Source organism: Panthera onca, chromosome D4 (genome assembly GCF_046562875.1).
Source record: "Panthera onca isolate mPanOnc1 chromosome D4, mPanOnc1 haplotype 2, whole genome shotgun sequence".
NCBI lineage: Eukaryota > Metazoa > Chordata > Mammalia > Carnivora > Felidae > Panthera > Panthera onca.
In genome coordinates, this window is record NC_138351.1 from 62,913,901 (window position 1) to 62,930,445 (window position 16,545).

Below are 16,545 nucleotides of genomic sequence, written 5' to 3' on the forward strand. Positions count from 1 at the left end.
CCAGTGTTATTACTGTCTTTGTTTTTTGCTCTTTCAGCCCCCAACATCTATGTAACCAATTCCCCATATTAAATCCTTTCCCATATATTGGTGGGAAGGAATGAACAATCAGTAATTGCTAATCAGTAATTACTGATCAATAATCAGAAATTACTAATATCAGAAATGAAAGAGAGGACATCACACTACAGATCCCATGGACATTAAAAGGATAATCAAGAAATACTATGAACAACTCTCAGTCCACAAATTTGATAACCTAGGAAATAGAACAATTCCTTGAATGACACGATCTGCCAAAACTCACACAAGGAGAAGACGACTATCTACATAGGCCTATATCTATTAAAGAAATTCAATCAAAAATCAACAACCTTCCAAGAGAGAAAGCACCAGGCCCAGATGGGTTCACTGGGGAACTTTACCACACACTTAAGAAATTATAATTCTTTATAATCTCTTTGAGAAGACAGAAGCAGAGGAAATACATCCTAAGTCATTCTAGAAGCCAGTGTTACTCTAACACCAAAATCAGACAAAGACATTACGAGAAAACTATAGACCAATTTCTCTCATAAATGCAAAAAGATATTAGCAAACTGAATCCAAAATTGATACAAAGAATTATATACCATGACCAAATGGGGATTTATCCAAGGAATGCAAAGCCAATTCAATATGCGAAAATCATTCAATATAATCCATTATATCAACAGGCTATAGAAGAAAAATCATATGATCACATTGATACATGCAGAAAAAGCATCTGACAAAATATAATACCCTTTTATGATAAAAACTCTCAGTAACCTACGAATAGAAGTGAACTTCCACAACTAGTTAATGAACCTCTACCTCTACTATCATACTTAGTGGTGAGACACTTGAAGCTTTCCAATTAAGATCAGGTACAAAGCAAAGATGTTTGTTTTTCAAGACCATACTGGATGTCCTAGCTAATGCAATAAGACGCAAAAAAAGGAAATAAAACATACACAGATTGGGAAGGAAGCAACACAACTGCTTTTGTTTGCAGATGATAGATAATCTATGCAAATCCAAAAGCAATAACAACAACAACAAAAAAGAAACCTCCTGGAACTAATAAACAATTATAGCAAGGTTGCAGGATATGACATCAATAAACAAAAGTCAATCGCTTTTCTATCAGTATCATTTACATTGGCATCCTCCAAAATGAAACACGTAGTATTAATCTAACAAAATATGCATAAGATCTACATGAGGAAAACTATGAAACTCTGATGAATGAAATCAAAGAACTAAATACATGGAGAGTTATTCTATGTTCATGGATAAGAAAACTCAAAATTGTTAAGAGGTCAGTTCTTCCCAACTTGATCTATGGATTCAGTGCAAACTCAATACAAATCTCAGCAACTTATTTTGTGGATACTAAGAAACTGTTTCTAAATTTCATATAGAAAGGCAAAAGATCCAGAATACACAACAATTGAAGGGCAAGAACAAAATTGGAAGATTGACACTATCTGATTTAAAGACGCACTCTAAAGCTACAAGGAACAAGACAGTGTGACACTAGCAAAAGAATACACAAATAGACCAATGGAAAAGAAGGCTCGTAGACTCATAAATAGAATCAACTGATCTCTGACAAAGAAGCAAAAGCAATACAATAGAAAAAAGACAGCCTTTTCAACAATGATGCTATAACACCTGAACATCCACATGCAAAAAAATGAACCTAGACACAGACCTTATACCTTTCACAAAAATTACTTCAAAATGGATCACAGACCTAAATGTAAAACAAAAAACTATACAACTCCTAAAGGCAATAAATTTAGATCATCTTGGGTTTGGTGATGACTTTTTAGATATAACACCAAAGGCATGATCCATAAAAGAATGAATTGATAAGCTGGATTTCATTAAAATTAAGATTTTCTGCTCTGCAAAAGGCACTGTCAAGAGAATAAGATTATAAGCCATACATTGGGAGAAAGTATTTACAAAAGACACAACTGACAAAGAACTTTTATCTAAAATATACAAAGAATTCTTAAAACTCAACAATAAAAAAACAATCTGTTTAAGAAGTGGGCCCAAAACCCTAACAGACACAAGCCATACAGATGGCAAATAAGCATATAAAAACACGCTTTGCAGGACGCCTGGGTGGCTCAGCTGGTTAAGCGTCCAACTTCGGCTCAGGTCATGAGCTCATGGTTCATGAGTTCCAGCCCTGTCTTGGGCTTTGCGCTGACAGCTAAGAGCCTGGGGCCTGCTTCAGATTCTGTGTCTCCGTCTCTCTCTGCCCCTCCCCTGCTTGCTCTCTGTCTCTGTCTCTCTCTAAATTAAACAAACATTAAAAAAATTTAAAAACATGCTTTTCATCATATATCCTCAGGAAAATGCAAATTAAAAGGACGAGATACCACTACACATCTATTAGAATGGCCAAAATCCACAGTGCTGACAATATCGAATGTTGGCAAGGATGCGGAGCAACAGAAATTCTCATTCATTGTTGATGAAAATGCAAAATGGTACAGCCACTTTGGAAGATAGTTTGGCTGTTTGTTGCAAAGCTAAACATCCCCTTAACATGTAATCCAGCAATCCATGCTCCTTGGTATCTACTCAAAGGAAGTGAGAACTTATGTTCGCTCAAAACCTACCCATGGATGTTTACAAAAGATTTTATAACTGTCAAAACTTGGAAGTGACCAAGATGTCCTTCAGTAGGTGAACTGATTAACTGTGGTACATCCAGATGAAGGAATACTATGCGGTGCTTAAAAAAAAAAAAAAAAGGAATAAGCTATTAAGCCGTGAACGAATATACAGGAAACTTAAATGCACACTACTAAGTGAAAGAAGACAATCTAAAAAAAAAAACTACACTATGTTTATTTCCCACCATATGACATTATGAAGTATAAGGCAAGAAAAAGCAAAGCTATTAAGATAGTAAAAATATCAGTGGCCAGAGTTTAGAAGGGAGAGATGGATAAATCAGTAGAGCACAGAGGATTTTTAGGGCAGTGACACTACTTTGTATAATACTATGATGATAGATACATGTCATCACACATTTGTCCAAACCCACAGAATGTACAAAAACCAAGAGTAAATCCTAATGTAACCTCCAGGCTTTGCGTGATAATGATGTGTCAAGGTAGGTTCAACAACTATAATAAACACGCTACTTTGGTGGGGGATGTTGATAATGAGGGAGGCTAAGCACATGTGAGGGCAGGGAGTACACAGGAAATCTCTGTACCTTCTGCTTAATATAGCTGCGAACCTGAAACTGTTCTTCAAAAAAGAAACTATTCATTCAAAAATGAATACACATTAAAAAGAAAAAGTTATCCCTTATTCCATTATTAATGCAAATTAAAGTTATTTTCCTAAATATCTTTAATGCGAAAAACTATTTAATTCACTACTTTTCTTTTATCTTTTTTTAATTTTTTTTTTCATGTTTGTTTATTTTTTGAGAGAGAGAGAGAGACAGAGTGCAAGGGGAGGGGCAGAGGGAGAGGGAGACACAAAATCTGAAGCAGGCTCCAGGCTCTGAGCCATCAGTACAGAGCCCAATGCAGGGCTCAAACCCACAAACACTGAGATCATGACCTGAGCTGAAGTTGGACACTTAATCGACTGAGCCACCCAGGGGCTCCATTACTTTTATTTTCAAGCCTAAAGAATAACATCTGAGATATATACACATGCACATGAATAGTTTATTTCTTTCTGTCTATGGATCTATATAAATATAGATTTGGGGTCAAAAAGGACCACAGAGGCTGCAGTGGGTTGAACAGGGCACCCCCAAAATTCATGTCACCCAGAGCTTCAGACTGTGACCTTACTTAGAAACAGGGCTCTTGCGGATATGATGATCACAAGATGAAATCATCCTGGATTTAGGATTTAGGGTGGGCCCTGTATCAAATGGCTGATGTCCTTGCAAGAAGAGAAGAGACCATAGAGACACAGAGAGGAAAAGATGATGTAAAGATGGAGGTAGAGACTTGGTGTGATCCATCTATAAGCCAAGGAATGCCTGGAGCCACTGGAAGCTAGAAGAGGCAAAGAAGGATTCTCCCAGAGAAGATTGAGAGGGGCAGTGGCCCTACTAGTTAGTACCTTGATTTCAGGCTTCTGGTTTCCAGAACAGTGAGAGAATAAATTTGTTTTAAGCCACCAAGTTTGTGTTAGTTCATTGCAGCAACCGTAGGAAACCAATACAAAAGCAAAATCACGTTAGTTTACATTTAAGAACTAAGTACAAAAAGCAAAGAAGTCATGACCACTCATACATGTATTTGGCAAAGCAAATACACCACTAGCAAGAAGTCTTCATCATTAGAATCCTTTCATATGATAATGACCTTGCATTTAAAAACCTAAGACTGTTATAAAATAATGAAAACGTTATTTCACTATAGAAATGCCTCTCTTCTTGCTCTATTTTACTTTTGTCAAGGAGGTGGTTTTATGCTCTTGTATTCATTTGTTTCCTTAGTACCTGTATGATGCTTGACAAACAGTAGAGACTCCACAATGTCTGCTAAATGAACAGACTGAACTAAATAAAGTTCTTCCATTTTCAGACATTCTACAATTCTTTTTTTTTTTTTTTTTTTTATTTATTTATTTATTTTTTTTTTATTTTTGGGACAGAGAGAGACAGAGCATGAACGGGGGAGGGACAGAGAGAGAGGGAGACACAGAATCGGAAACAGGCTCCAGGCTCCGAGCCATCAGCCCAGAGCCCGACGCGGGGCTCGAACTCACGGACCGCGAGATCGTGACCTGGCTGAAGTCGGACGCTTAACCGACTGTGCCACCCAGGCGCCCCCAGACATTCTACAATTCTATAAGACCACAAAAGAAGCCTATCTACTTAAAGCTGGGAGAAGCCATGAATAACATTTGTTTTGCAATCAGACTAGGAAGCATTTTCTGAAATCTTTGCTTGAGGACTAGTACTCAATTATGACAGTGAAAGGATCACTTTTAAATAGGGAAAGAAAAAAAAAACATGTGCTTCACCATAAAGCAGGAATTCTAGAGACTCCCTTCCCTCAAGTATTTTAAGAAAAATATTTGGCCTGCCTCAGGACAAACTAGCAAGTAAAAAAGTGACAAATCAAAAAAATACCACATTCATCTTGGATTTAATTTAAAGAGGGAGGGGGAAAAAAGCAAATTTCAATCAGCTGGAGTTTACATCTTCTATCACTGTGGAAATTATAAGCATAATTCTCCTATTTACCAGGAAGCGAAGCGACTACAGCAATCCCAATGAGCATTTTGTTTTTAGTAACCAAGAAAGTTGTCTGATAATGGGTCTATGTAGGCTAAGCAGTCTTCTAAATCGAACTCCCCCAGTAGTCAAATAAATGATCATATGCAAAAGTCACGAAAACATACTTTAAAAAAATTTTTTTAATGTTTATTTATTTTTTAGAGAGAGAGAGAGAGAGAACTGGGAAGGCACAGAGAGAGAAGGGGACAGAGGATCCCAAGCAGGCTCCACACTGTCAGTGCAGAGGCCGATGTGGGGCTCAAACCCACAAACTGTGAGATCATGAACTGAGCCGAAGATGGACGCTCAACCAATTGAGCCACCCAGGCGCCCCCAAAACATACTCCATAATTTTGAATTTTGTTTTCAACATCATAATATATAAAGACAGCACTGAAAGAGGACCATAAACTATAATAATTACTCAGCCGTAAATTACTTCTTAGCATCACCTTAATCAGCCTCTCTAACCTGTACTTCACTAGGTCAAAATGATAGTTATTTAGAATTACAAAGCCGAAGGGGCCCACGTCTATCTAACTGCATAATACCTCCACTCCCATCTTGTGCAGGACTCTCCCTGACAGCATCCCTGGCAGAATAGCCATTTGGCCTCCCACGGGAACACCTGCTCTGAGAGAAAGCTTTTGACACGGCAAACCAACCCATTATGACATAGCACCACTAGAAACTTTTACCTTTACTGGGAGGCACATCTGCTCACCTTTCCCTTCTACACATTCCTCACAATTCTACCATGTACAGCTCATCAAGAACACACCCACAAGCTCCTGGCAGTCCCTGGTTGAGAACCAGTGGGGACAGAAGCACTGAAGCAGGTATGGCCTGTGGGGAACTGAAAAGCACATTCTGTCCTTCAAGAGCTTCGTGACCATGCGTGCAAAGTTAGCATACAAGATACATGATGCAAGTACTGCAAGGCTTACACCAAGTATCCGAGAAAAATTTAGAGAGAGCAGAAAAGTGGCAGAGAGCACTGCCATGGGTTAGATGAGCAGAGCAGTTTCTATGGGTAAAGCGAGGGAGTAGCAAAGCCTGGCTTTTCACATAGTGCAGTATTGATAGATACACTGGAAGGTTAGGCTGGGCCGGATTGTTAACAACAACAAAAACAGGGTATAAGGAGAGTAAGTATAATACCCTTGAAAGCCAAATAGAGGGGTTGATCTCTGCTGTAGCAGAAAAGAAGGGAGCATGGAAGACTTCTTGTCAGTGAGGAGCACCATTTCAAGACTAAGGTTAGAGGTCCATATTCTATGAGGTAAAACTACACAGTTAAAGAGTGACACATAATATAGGGGAGGGATACAAAGGCCTAACCCGGGGTGGGGGAAATTTGGGAGACTTTTAAAAGAAAGTAAATTGGTCACGATGACACACTAAAGGGTAGAAACATTCAATGAGCCAAAGCTATAAACCTAGGTGACTGACATAACTCAAAGGAGAGGAAGACTGTCTTAGAGAAAGAACTTCTGTGCAGTTACTGATCTACCTCAATGTCACTACTTATCTGCCTTGTTCAGTCAGTAAGAAAACAGCTGACAGAAGATGAGGTGCCTTCTACCCACCAGCATAAAGAGGCCAGAAATGGCATTTGACTACATTTTATAACCAGGACTAAAGCACTAAGGGAATAACTGAGCCCAAGGCACTAACCGAGACACTGACAGACTCCTCGGCCACTGCAAACTTTAGAACAGTAATAAAGCTGAGAGGTAAAATGACTGGATGACAAGATGGAATGGGAAGGGAGGAAAGCGACTCTTGTACATTCAAGAACATCCCCGTTTACTTCCTGATCGCCTGCTGTTGCTAGGATGTAGGCCCTTCCCCCTTCCCCAACTCCTGGCGAGTGGGGGAAGGGGAGGGGTAGAGAGAGAAAAAGAAAGAACTCCTAGAGCATGGACCGAGCAGGGAGAACAGCACTTCAAGAAGAAATGGGGTAGTTGACAGTATGAAATGCTCAAAGGGTGACGAGCAGCAGACTTACCAAAGAGGAGGGCAATTCCCAATTAAGGGGCTGGTGTGACCTAGGGAATAGGTCACAATCACCAGTTTTAAAAAGCCAAATCATATTTGTTAGCCTCTAGGAAGGCAGACATCGGCTCCTCTATTTATAAACTTTCAATCTACAAATTTAGAAGTTTCCACAGATGCAAATCAAATAAAACCACGTAGATTCTGCCTGCCACCAACAGATGAAATAAATCAGTCATGCCTTATACAGTATGTCACTCTGGACTTATGAACAAGGCCATTAACAAACATCATTTCAGAACCTAAACATAAATGCTTCTTTATGTTTTTTGAATAATTTCCAGTGAAAAAATAGTGTTTGCATGGCATTGGTTTTAATTACTAAAATACCTTACTGATATGAATTACCTCAGTTCTGATGATGGGTGGATAACCTTTACTAATAATACAAGTGTCCTGTATTTCTTTTAGAAGAAAATGTGCCCTGGGGTGCCTGGGTGGCTCAGTCGGTTGGGCATCCGACTTCGGCTCAGGTCAAGATCTCGTGGTTTGTGAGTTCAAGCCCTGTGCCAGGTTCTGTGCTGATAGCTCAGAACCTGGAGCCTGCTACATATTCTGTGTCTCCTCCTTTCTCTGCCCCTCCCATGCTTGTGCTCTGTCTCTGTCTCTCAATAGCAAATAAATGGTAAAAAAAAAAAAAAAAAAAAAAAAAAAGTTTTTTTTAATTAAAAAAAAAAAAAGAAAGAAAATGTGCCCTGAAGACACCCTCATTCATTCTTTAAGCTAAAACTCTTTTCAACAACCTGAATAAAGGTACCTTTTAAGCCATTAAGAAAATATTTCCTATCCCATCTTTACAATAAGGGTATTAACTTAGCACTTCAAAGTAATATTCCAAAATAAGTGATACTTGGAAAATCTTCTCATACAGACATGCTGTCTGCTAATTAACTCAAATAGCACCATCCTTTCTGTATTAGAACAGCTAAAATTGGTCCAGGGAAATTAGTACTACTGTATAAATCAAAATTCCCCAAATAAAGGAGACAAGAAAGACTTTTCACTAAGGCATCAAACGTAACAGTTGCTTCAGTCATACCTAGTCAGGTGGTTTCTCTTGCCTCATGGGTCAAATGAGAAATACTGAAACTCTTGATTATTTTCCTACAGAATATTGGATACTTCTCAGAATTAAAAGCTATTTCTTGAGGGTTCATCTTATTATATACCTTAAATCACTCTTTTGTTCAAGATAATAACTGGTATATATCAAGGAGGTCTTTACGCAAGTGTTGTAGAACTAGGAAATACAATTTGCCCTCCTCTTCTAACCAAGTACTCATCTTCCCAATTGGAAGGATTTTTAGATGTATCAATGAGATTAGAAAAGCAATATTATATGATGAGCTTTTCTTGATCCAAGTTGAAATACCCATCCTACACTATCTTATATGCCACTGGTTCTCAGCAAACACCTTCATCAGAGCATCCAAATTAAAAAATATTTATTATACCCTCAGTTTCCATCATATGTATAACTTACTAAAAGTGTTGAGCCAAAACTTACTAAGAGTATTAGATATTATACATGCTTATGTGTAAATAACTTTACTTCCCACTGGAAGCAATATTTAAGGGATAACTATCATACAAGTAAGTTAGGCTTATAGGAACGAATGAAACGGTATAACCAGCAATTTGAATCTTCCACATCTACAGAAAATAGGATTTTTATTTTTCTATCTTTTCAGTGACCAAAAATATGCTATCATAATCGTCTCTTCCCTTACTGAATTCAACAAGAAGATTATATATTTCCAAAGAATCATCATCATTTTCCAAATATTTAGTCAATTACAGCAGTCAAGGATATATTTTTTTTTAATGATTTTGAGTGTACAAAGTAACAGAAATGATGCCTTTCCTTGTGGAGCAAATGATACCTTTCAAACTGCAAAGCATAAAGCATGTTTCTCCACTTCCATTTCTACCACTTACAGGAATTTGTTTGCTTTTGTATTAAAAGCAGAAATGCATATCAGGTTAGATTTTTATTTCTATCAATCACAGTTACATTTGTCACTATTTTGATAAGACTACTGCATAACTCACCAGGGGAAAGAGACAAGTTGATAAGTACTTTAAGAAACCACTAATATTTAGAATTAGACTTTTAGAATAAAAAAGTCATCCATTTACTCATTTCTGAGGGTCAAAAAAAAGGTAGTACAAGCACAGAAAGATGATTAGCACATGTGCTGTCCTCCTACAAGGTACTTTCTCCATTTCATAATAATGACTCCATTCACTTGACAGGCTTTCCTTCTCTATTCATCACCTTACAAAACAAAAATATCGCCTGTATGCCAGACGTGATGCAAAGTACTTTATATACCATATATCTTACAACTTTGCAAAATAATCATGCCTACTTTTAAAATAGAAAACGTAAGGGTCAGAAGGTCAAGGAACTTTGCTTAATATCAATCACACAGCTACAAAGGGTTAGAGCTGGGAATGGGCTAGGTCTTCCCAGCATCAAAGTCACTCTACCTTCTGGTATTGCCAGTTATCCTGGAAATCCACCCCTAGAACTATTTCCATAATTCATCAACTTTCCCTGAAAGGGATATACATTGCATATCTAGGCTTCTAGGGAGAGAAACCAAGTAGAAAACACGTTTGAAGCACTCAAAAATATTTCAGTCTAACAACCTGTATTTACAAACCCATATATTATCTCTTTTACATCATTATAACAACTCTGAAGCTGAAGTAGTAATTATATTATTCCTATTTTATAAATGAGGAACTGAAACTTTACAGTATCTGGTATACACTACATACAAACACTTGTTAAACGATGAAGACTCGAATAGGTTAAGTGACCTCTCCAAACTAGTGGCAGAATAGGGTTCAAGTTAATACCTGTTATAAAACCAATGGCCTGTACAACAAAACGCAACTGTCTCCATTAACTGCTATCATCATTTTATACTGAATTTATATGCAGACTAAGTACAGTTATAAAAAAGAGGTAAGCAGATAACTTACTCATTTAATAGTCACACTTTTAAGCCGCTTTTGTGAGTATAATAATGACTGTAATTATCAGCATCAGAAGACCACAGGAGCTGGAAGCTAGTCATGCCAGCTCATTACTTCAGTGCACACAATTTTAATACCACTGAACAGACAACTTGAAAGTTACCTAAAAAAGGAAATGTATTCAAACATTCATCACTCATGGATTCCCTTATCAAGCAATATTTGTTGAGCACCTACTATGTGAAAGAAACCAGGAAAGTTGAAGTGCCTATTATATACCATGGACACATTCACAAATAGTCTTATTTGTCTTTTCAGAACTCTGCAGAAGAGGTCTTTATCCCCATTTTGATAGGTGAGAAAATGGAAACTCAGAAAGGTTGAATAACTTCTTAAAGTTAAATGGTCAAGGTAGGAGTTACTTCCAAGTTACGTGAACCCAAGCAGAGGCACACACACAGGGCCATCTTCGGTGGTCCCACATCGACAGTGCTCTACCACTCTACACCAGGGTCAAAAGAGAGCAACACAAACCTACTTTTTCAAAACATACATGTTACTGTTAAAAGTCCTTCCAAATATGCAAAGGAAGAAACTGGAAGGACATATATATTAAAATGCCATCAGTGGGTAGGATCTGAGCTTTTTATTTTCATTACACTTTTCTGTACCAAGCAGCATACTGCTTTCAGGAATCAAAAAATATGGTAGGAAAACTTTTAACATTTGAAGTTACTAAAACTGTAGGTTGTGACCCACCCTGTCATACAGAGAGAATATTTTTAATTTAGCATGGGGGCCCAATGGGATAAATACTGGCACATTAGGCTACTCCCAGCAGGAGCAACTGGGCCAGGGCTGAGGAGATCACTATTTCCAGCAACACTATTAGGAAGTTCCACCTTATTGGGGTCAGGTCAGCAATTCTTTTTTTAATAAAATAAAGCACAGAAAAAAGAAAGAAAGAATCAGTAAACATACACAGTAAGAGTAAGCACAACTTTGCAAAATGTGTTTTAGCCACATGACTTCATCTTCTAACATACCATATCTTATGCATAGTATGACCACCACGCCGTCCTCCTGGCTGGTCCTTGGATATGCTTGGGACACTCCCACATTTGGGACTCTACCCCTGCTTTCTTCCTCAAGAAATCCAAATGACTGGGGCACCTGGGTACCTCAGTCGGTTAAGCAGCTGACTTCAGCTCAGGTCATGATCTTGCAGTTCACGAGTTCAAGCCCCACGTTAGGCTCTGTGTTGACAGCTCAGAGCCTGGAGCCTGCTTCGGATTCTGTGTCTCCCTCTCTCTCTGCCCATCCCCTGCTCACACTCTGTCTCTGTCTGTCTCTCTCTCACTCTCTCAAAAATAAATAAAACCATTAAAAAAAAAATCCAAATGACTAACTCCCTCACCTAGGTTAAGGCTCACCTTCATGAAGCTTACCAACTACAAGTCCTCTATGCATTCCTGATCTTCCTTACTACCCTAGCTCTACCTTTTTCCATACGCTTAACAAAATTATTGAGCACAACTTGTATAAGGTATTATACTAGAAAGTGAGATCTAATAAGAGAATGTGATACTTTCTACTACTTTTTGTTCTATAAAATCATAATAGAAAACATGTAAATAATAACAGCTCCTACGAGTCAGACATAATACCTATATTATTCCTTAGAAGTTAATAGGCAAGATAAAGTAGCAGATCCAAGATTTGAGCCCAAGTCTCTGACTCCTAAACTGAACATTCTTCTAAAAACTTTCTCCTTAGCCAATATACTTTCAAGTTACCATTAAGGGAAAAATCCTTCAAATTATTTCTGGAAGATATGAGCACAGGGACAATTAAAAGAACCAAATATTTTTGCGACACTGTGGTACTTTTGTTACTTGTGAGTCTTGTGAGATCATAAGACTTCCTATTAGAATCAGTATCCATTCTTAGTAAAAACTGGTGCTATCAAGAAAGCTTAAGGAATGAGTCAATTTGAATAGCTGTTTTCTAAAAAAATATTTTGACTATAGGGAACCTGGGTGGCTCAGTTGGTTAAGTATCCAACTCTTGATTTCGGCTCAGGTCATGATCTTGCAGTTCTCTACTCATGAGATCAAGCAGGACTGGGCTCCCTGCTGACAGCACGGAGTCTCCTTGGGCTTCTCTCTGTCCCTCTCTCTACCTCCCTCCTTCCCTCTAAAAATAAATAAAGAAACTTAAAAAAAATAAAAAATTATGCTGACTACAAAAAAAAAAAGTAGTTCTTTCTTCCTAGCTCTTTCAGATGTGAAATCATTACAAAGTGTATGCTTCTCACCAGCTAGCTAAGATTTTACTGCACTTGGGCCAAAACCATAGTAATAAAAGTCAAAGGAACTAAGAATGTCCAAATTTTCTTTTCTCAAGATAACTCTAAAATCACAAGTTATCTGACACTTGAAACTGTTCTTTCAAGCAAAGAGATAGACTTCAATGTGGTGTTAATTTCTTAAACGTTGGCATTTCCCCTCTACATTTTCCAAACCTTCAAATACAACAAAACAGCTCAAAAATAGGCATGTAAACATGAGAGTATCTTGTCCAAAGGACTGACAAATTTTAACTCCTTTTAATGTAAGTATTAAATATTAGTCTATCTTCATGAGTTCATATAATTTCTGGCCATTCTGAAACAGGCAGAAAGAGATTCACATTAATTTGTGGATTTAATCAAATTAGAACATTAGGCTCCTGGCAAGGGTATCCTTCTGATACCTGAAACAAACAAAAGGTATCAACAGGCCAACTTTTTACAGGCCTCAAAAGGGATTTCTAAAATGTAGCCCTCAAAAGGGATTTTACCACAGCCCTCAAACTGCAAGCCCTCAAATTCCAAAATCACAGTTAGAGTCCATCAGAATGCCCATTAGATTCCCAGAACGGGGTATTCAATCCTACTCAATATTCAGTTGAAAAACTAAGGCATCAAGTAAAAAAATGACTTGCCCTAAGCGACTGTGAACTAGTGAAAGAATCAATACTAACACATAAACTCTTACTTTCTAGTTTAACTGAAATCTGTTAGCAAGCAACCAAAAGCCAAATCTGTGCTCACTGATAAGATTACTGACATTTTCCAGGTTACCATTGTCGCTCTCCAGGCAAGACATATGTTGCTCACAAGCTGTGAAACACTATTTGAGACATTTTCCTCATTCTTTATCTCAATTCGTCTTGATTTCTGAGGTGGACAGCAACAACAAGACCTGAACAGCACTATCCAATAGCACTTTCTGCAACAATGGAAACATTCAATTATCTGCACTGTTCCATAGAGTAGCCACTAGTCACTTGTGTCTTTTGAGCACTTGAAATAGAACCACCACAGCTGAGGAATGGAATTTATATTTTACTTAATTTTGATGAACTTAAATCTACAGCAAAACTCTAGACAACTATACCTTCAGTCATTATTACTGCATGTGATCCACTCATGGTTCTTACATCCCTTCTCGCCTACTGAAGCAAGCAAGACACTAACGGTACAATATACCACAGAAATAAGAGAGATATCCAATTCCTTTCTTCCAGGGTCAAAAACTCTTCTGATTCCTGAAGAACTGTTCCTAAAACCTCTTAAATCCAATCACCAAATTTCCCACTACTAGACTATGATAATTTTAAGGAAGAAATGAAAAGGTATTCATACTCTCCTATTCATTCAACAGTTTTCTTTAGCTCAATATACTACTAGAATGCTTGTCTGAGATGATTTCCTTCTTCTCTTTCATCTCTTTTCTCTGTTATATTAGCAATTTTCATGTCTACAAACTCGGATGACCTAGAGTTAAATGTAATGCTCAAGGTTTTGCATAATGGGAAAATCACAGGTCGGGAGGAATCATAGAGATCTTGACCACAGTATCACTGAGGGAATCAAAGCAGTTAGAATTTGAGTTCAATCTTTACAATAACATAACCAAGACCTGAGAATCACAGCAATACAGAAGAAACTTTTCCAAAGTGGCATTTTCCCTCCCTCTTGAATGCAGTAATTGGAATGCAGTGAGAATCCACTGAAGACCATGATTTTTACTTTGGCTAAGGTAATAATGAGCTGTTTTAAAGGAAACTGGCCAAAGGGTTTGCCAACTTCTTGAGGGCCAATTCTGACATCTGGCCATGTCAGCAAGAGAGCAAGATTTCTTAAAAACAAAAACAAACAAATAAACACCACCACAGGTATTCATGTAAAAGATCTATTAAGTTATTCAAAGGCACAACCCTTTTTATTCATTGTATTCAGGACTGAAAATCAGCCCATCAATTTCACTCTTCAAGGCCATACTTATCTTTCAAGAAGACTTCTCGGATTCTTCCATTGAGATGTAATTTTTTTTTCAAACATCTACAGCTGTACTTCTCAGACTTTAATGGTCATATATGAATCAGCTGGGTACAGTTAAAGTGCAGATTGATTCAGCCAGGGGTGGGGGCATTGGAAGAAACTCCCAGTTGATGTAGATGACTAGGCTTACAACCACACTTCTGGGTAGGAGATCTATGAACCACTTCTACAAATACCTTACAGGCACCTATCACTTTCCTTTTGGAATTTTAATTATTTACATACACATCTTCTCTTCCCAACTGAATTATAAATTTCTTGGAAGCATGATATGCATCTGAGTTATATTTTTCTCTTCCACAGCAGATAGCAAAAGGCATTCAAATGACAGGAAGCAAGGAAAGAATAATACCAATGCCATAAAGTTCCTGCAGCCTGGGCCACAGATAGTTCCTCTCTATGGAATCAAGTGTAGGCTAAAGACCAATAAATGCTATGAAAAATCAAACTTTGTAATCACTTCCTTGGTTAAATGAAATGGAGCACAGCAATGGTCAAAATCAGAAAAGTTGTGACCAAAGCATGCTTTTCCTTGCACTGGATGAGAGGAGGTACAGGCCAGCAACTTGTTGAAAAGGCAGATTTTTTGAGAAGATATCCAATTACATTGTAAGTATACTAATTAGGGGAGTTGAACTCCTTTCTGAAAAACAAAAGAGACTAAAGAATCCTTGAATCACTGATTCCAAAGTCCTTAACCTTATACACTAAAAAATCTAGTTAGGTGATTTATCCAAGATTACGATGTTAAGTACATGGAAGAGACAGAACTTGTACATAAATGCCCTGACATGAAGTCCTCAATTCTTTGCACTCTGCTACCTTTTGAGCAGACATTAAATGAATAGACAAAGGAATACCACGTTCCATTATTCCTAGACTATATCTTGTGAGTATTTCCATTCTGATTTACTAGAGGAAGAGTAAACAACTCCCTGAAAGGACAATTTGGTACAATGTATCAGAAATGCCAAAGAACAGACATGCCATATGACCCAAGAAATATAATTCTAGAAAAGTATCCTGAGGATGTATTTGGAGATATGCAGTAAACATCATATATGTATCTTTTGTACATATTTTTCTGTGAAAAATTGGAAATAACCAAGATCCAAATGTCTTCACAAAAGATGAAGTAAATTATAGTGCATCTAAAAGCTAAATTATCATAAAGCTATTAAAAATCATGGTTTATAGAAAAAGTTTTCAATAACTGCAGCAATCAGAAATCTTCCCCAAGGCTTTTCAAGTTTTAACCCATCACAAATATTACTGAATTCAGAGAGAGTAGTACTTTCCAGTGCCTCTCATTCTAGCTGCATCATAGAATCACCTAAGGAAATCATGAGTTAAGAACTTGAATGCAAATGGACTTTACCCATAAAAAAAGCTCAGTCACACACATTGAAGGAGAATCAAATTGAAATGCATTGAGATACCATTTCTCACCTATCAGAGGGACAAACACCCAATCTGTCAACATCATACCTCTGTTGACAAGGATACAGGGAAATTCTGTTACACTGCTGGTGAGACCACAAACTGGCAAAACTCCCATGGAGAGGAATTTCACAGAATCTAGCAACAGCTACAAAGTTACCTATACATCTACTGTGGGCCTTAGCAACTTAATTACAGGAGTCTACCCCAAAGATACACTAGCAAAAATATGTATGTACCAACTAATCTTTGCAGAACTATTTGTTACAACAGAAGAATGGAAACAAGAGTGGATGTGGCACATCTACCAAGTGGAACAGTAAGTTTAAAAAGAAATAACGATATCTCTATCCTGATCTCTAGGATA

General features: G+C 37.6%; 1 protein-coding gene and 2 long non-coding RNA genes across 3 annotated transcripts in view; 2 read left to right on the top strand and 1 right to left on the bottom strand.

Moving 5' to 3' along the window:
• The window catches only part of ERP44 (endoplasmic reticulum protein 44), a 97,455-nt gene that overhangs the window by 75,099 nt on the left and 5,811 nt on the right, over nucleotides 1-16,545 (bottom strand). The window lies entirely within an intron of this gene.
• The window catches only part of LOC132663150 (uncharacterized), a 218,377-nt gene that overhangs the window by 39,248 nt on the left and 162,584 nt on the right, over nucleotides 1-16,545 (top strand). The window lies entirely within an intron of this gene.
• Nucleotides 6,050-15,165, top strand: LOC132663149 (uncharacterized). Its single transcript, XR_009602931.1, has 3 exons — nucleotides 6,050-6,144; nucleotides 13,471-14,029; nucleotides 15,042-15,165. It is a non-coding gene; the product is annotated as an uncharacterized LOC132663149 (long non-coding RNA).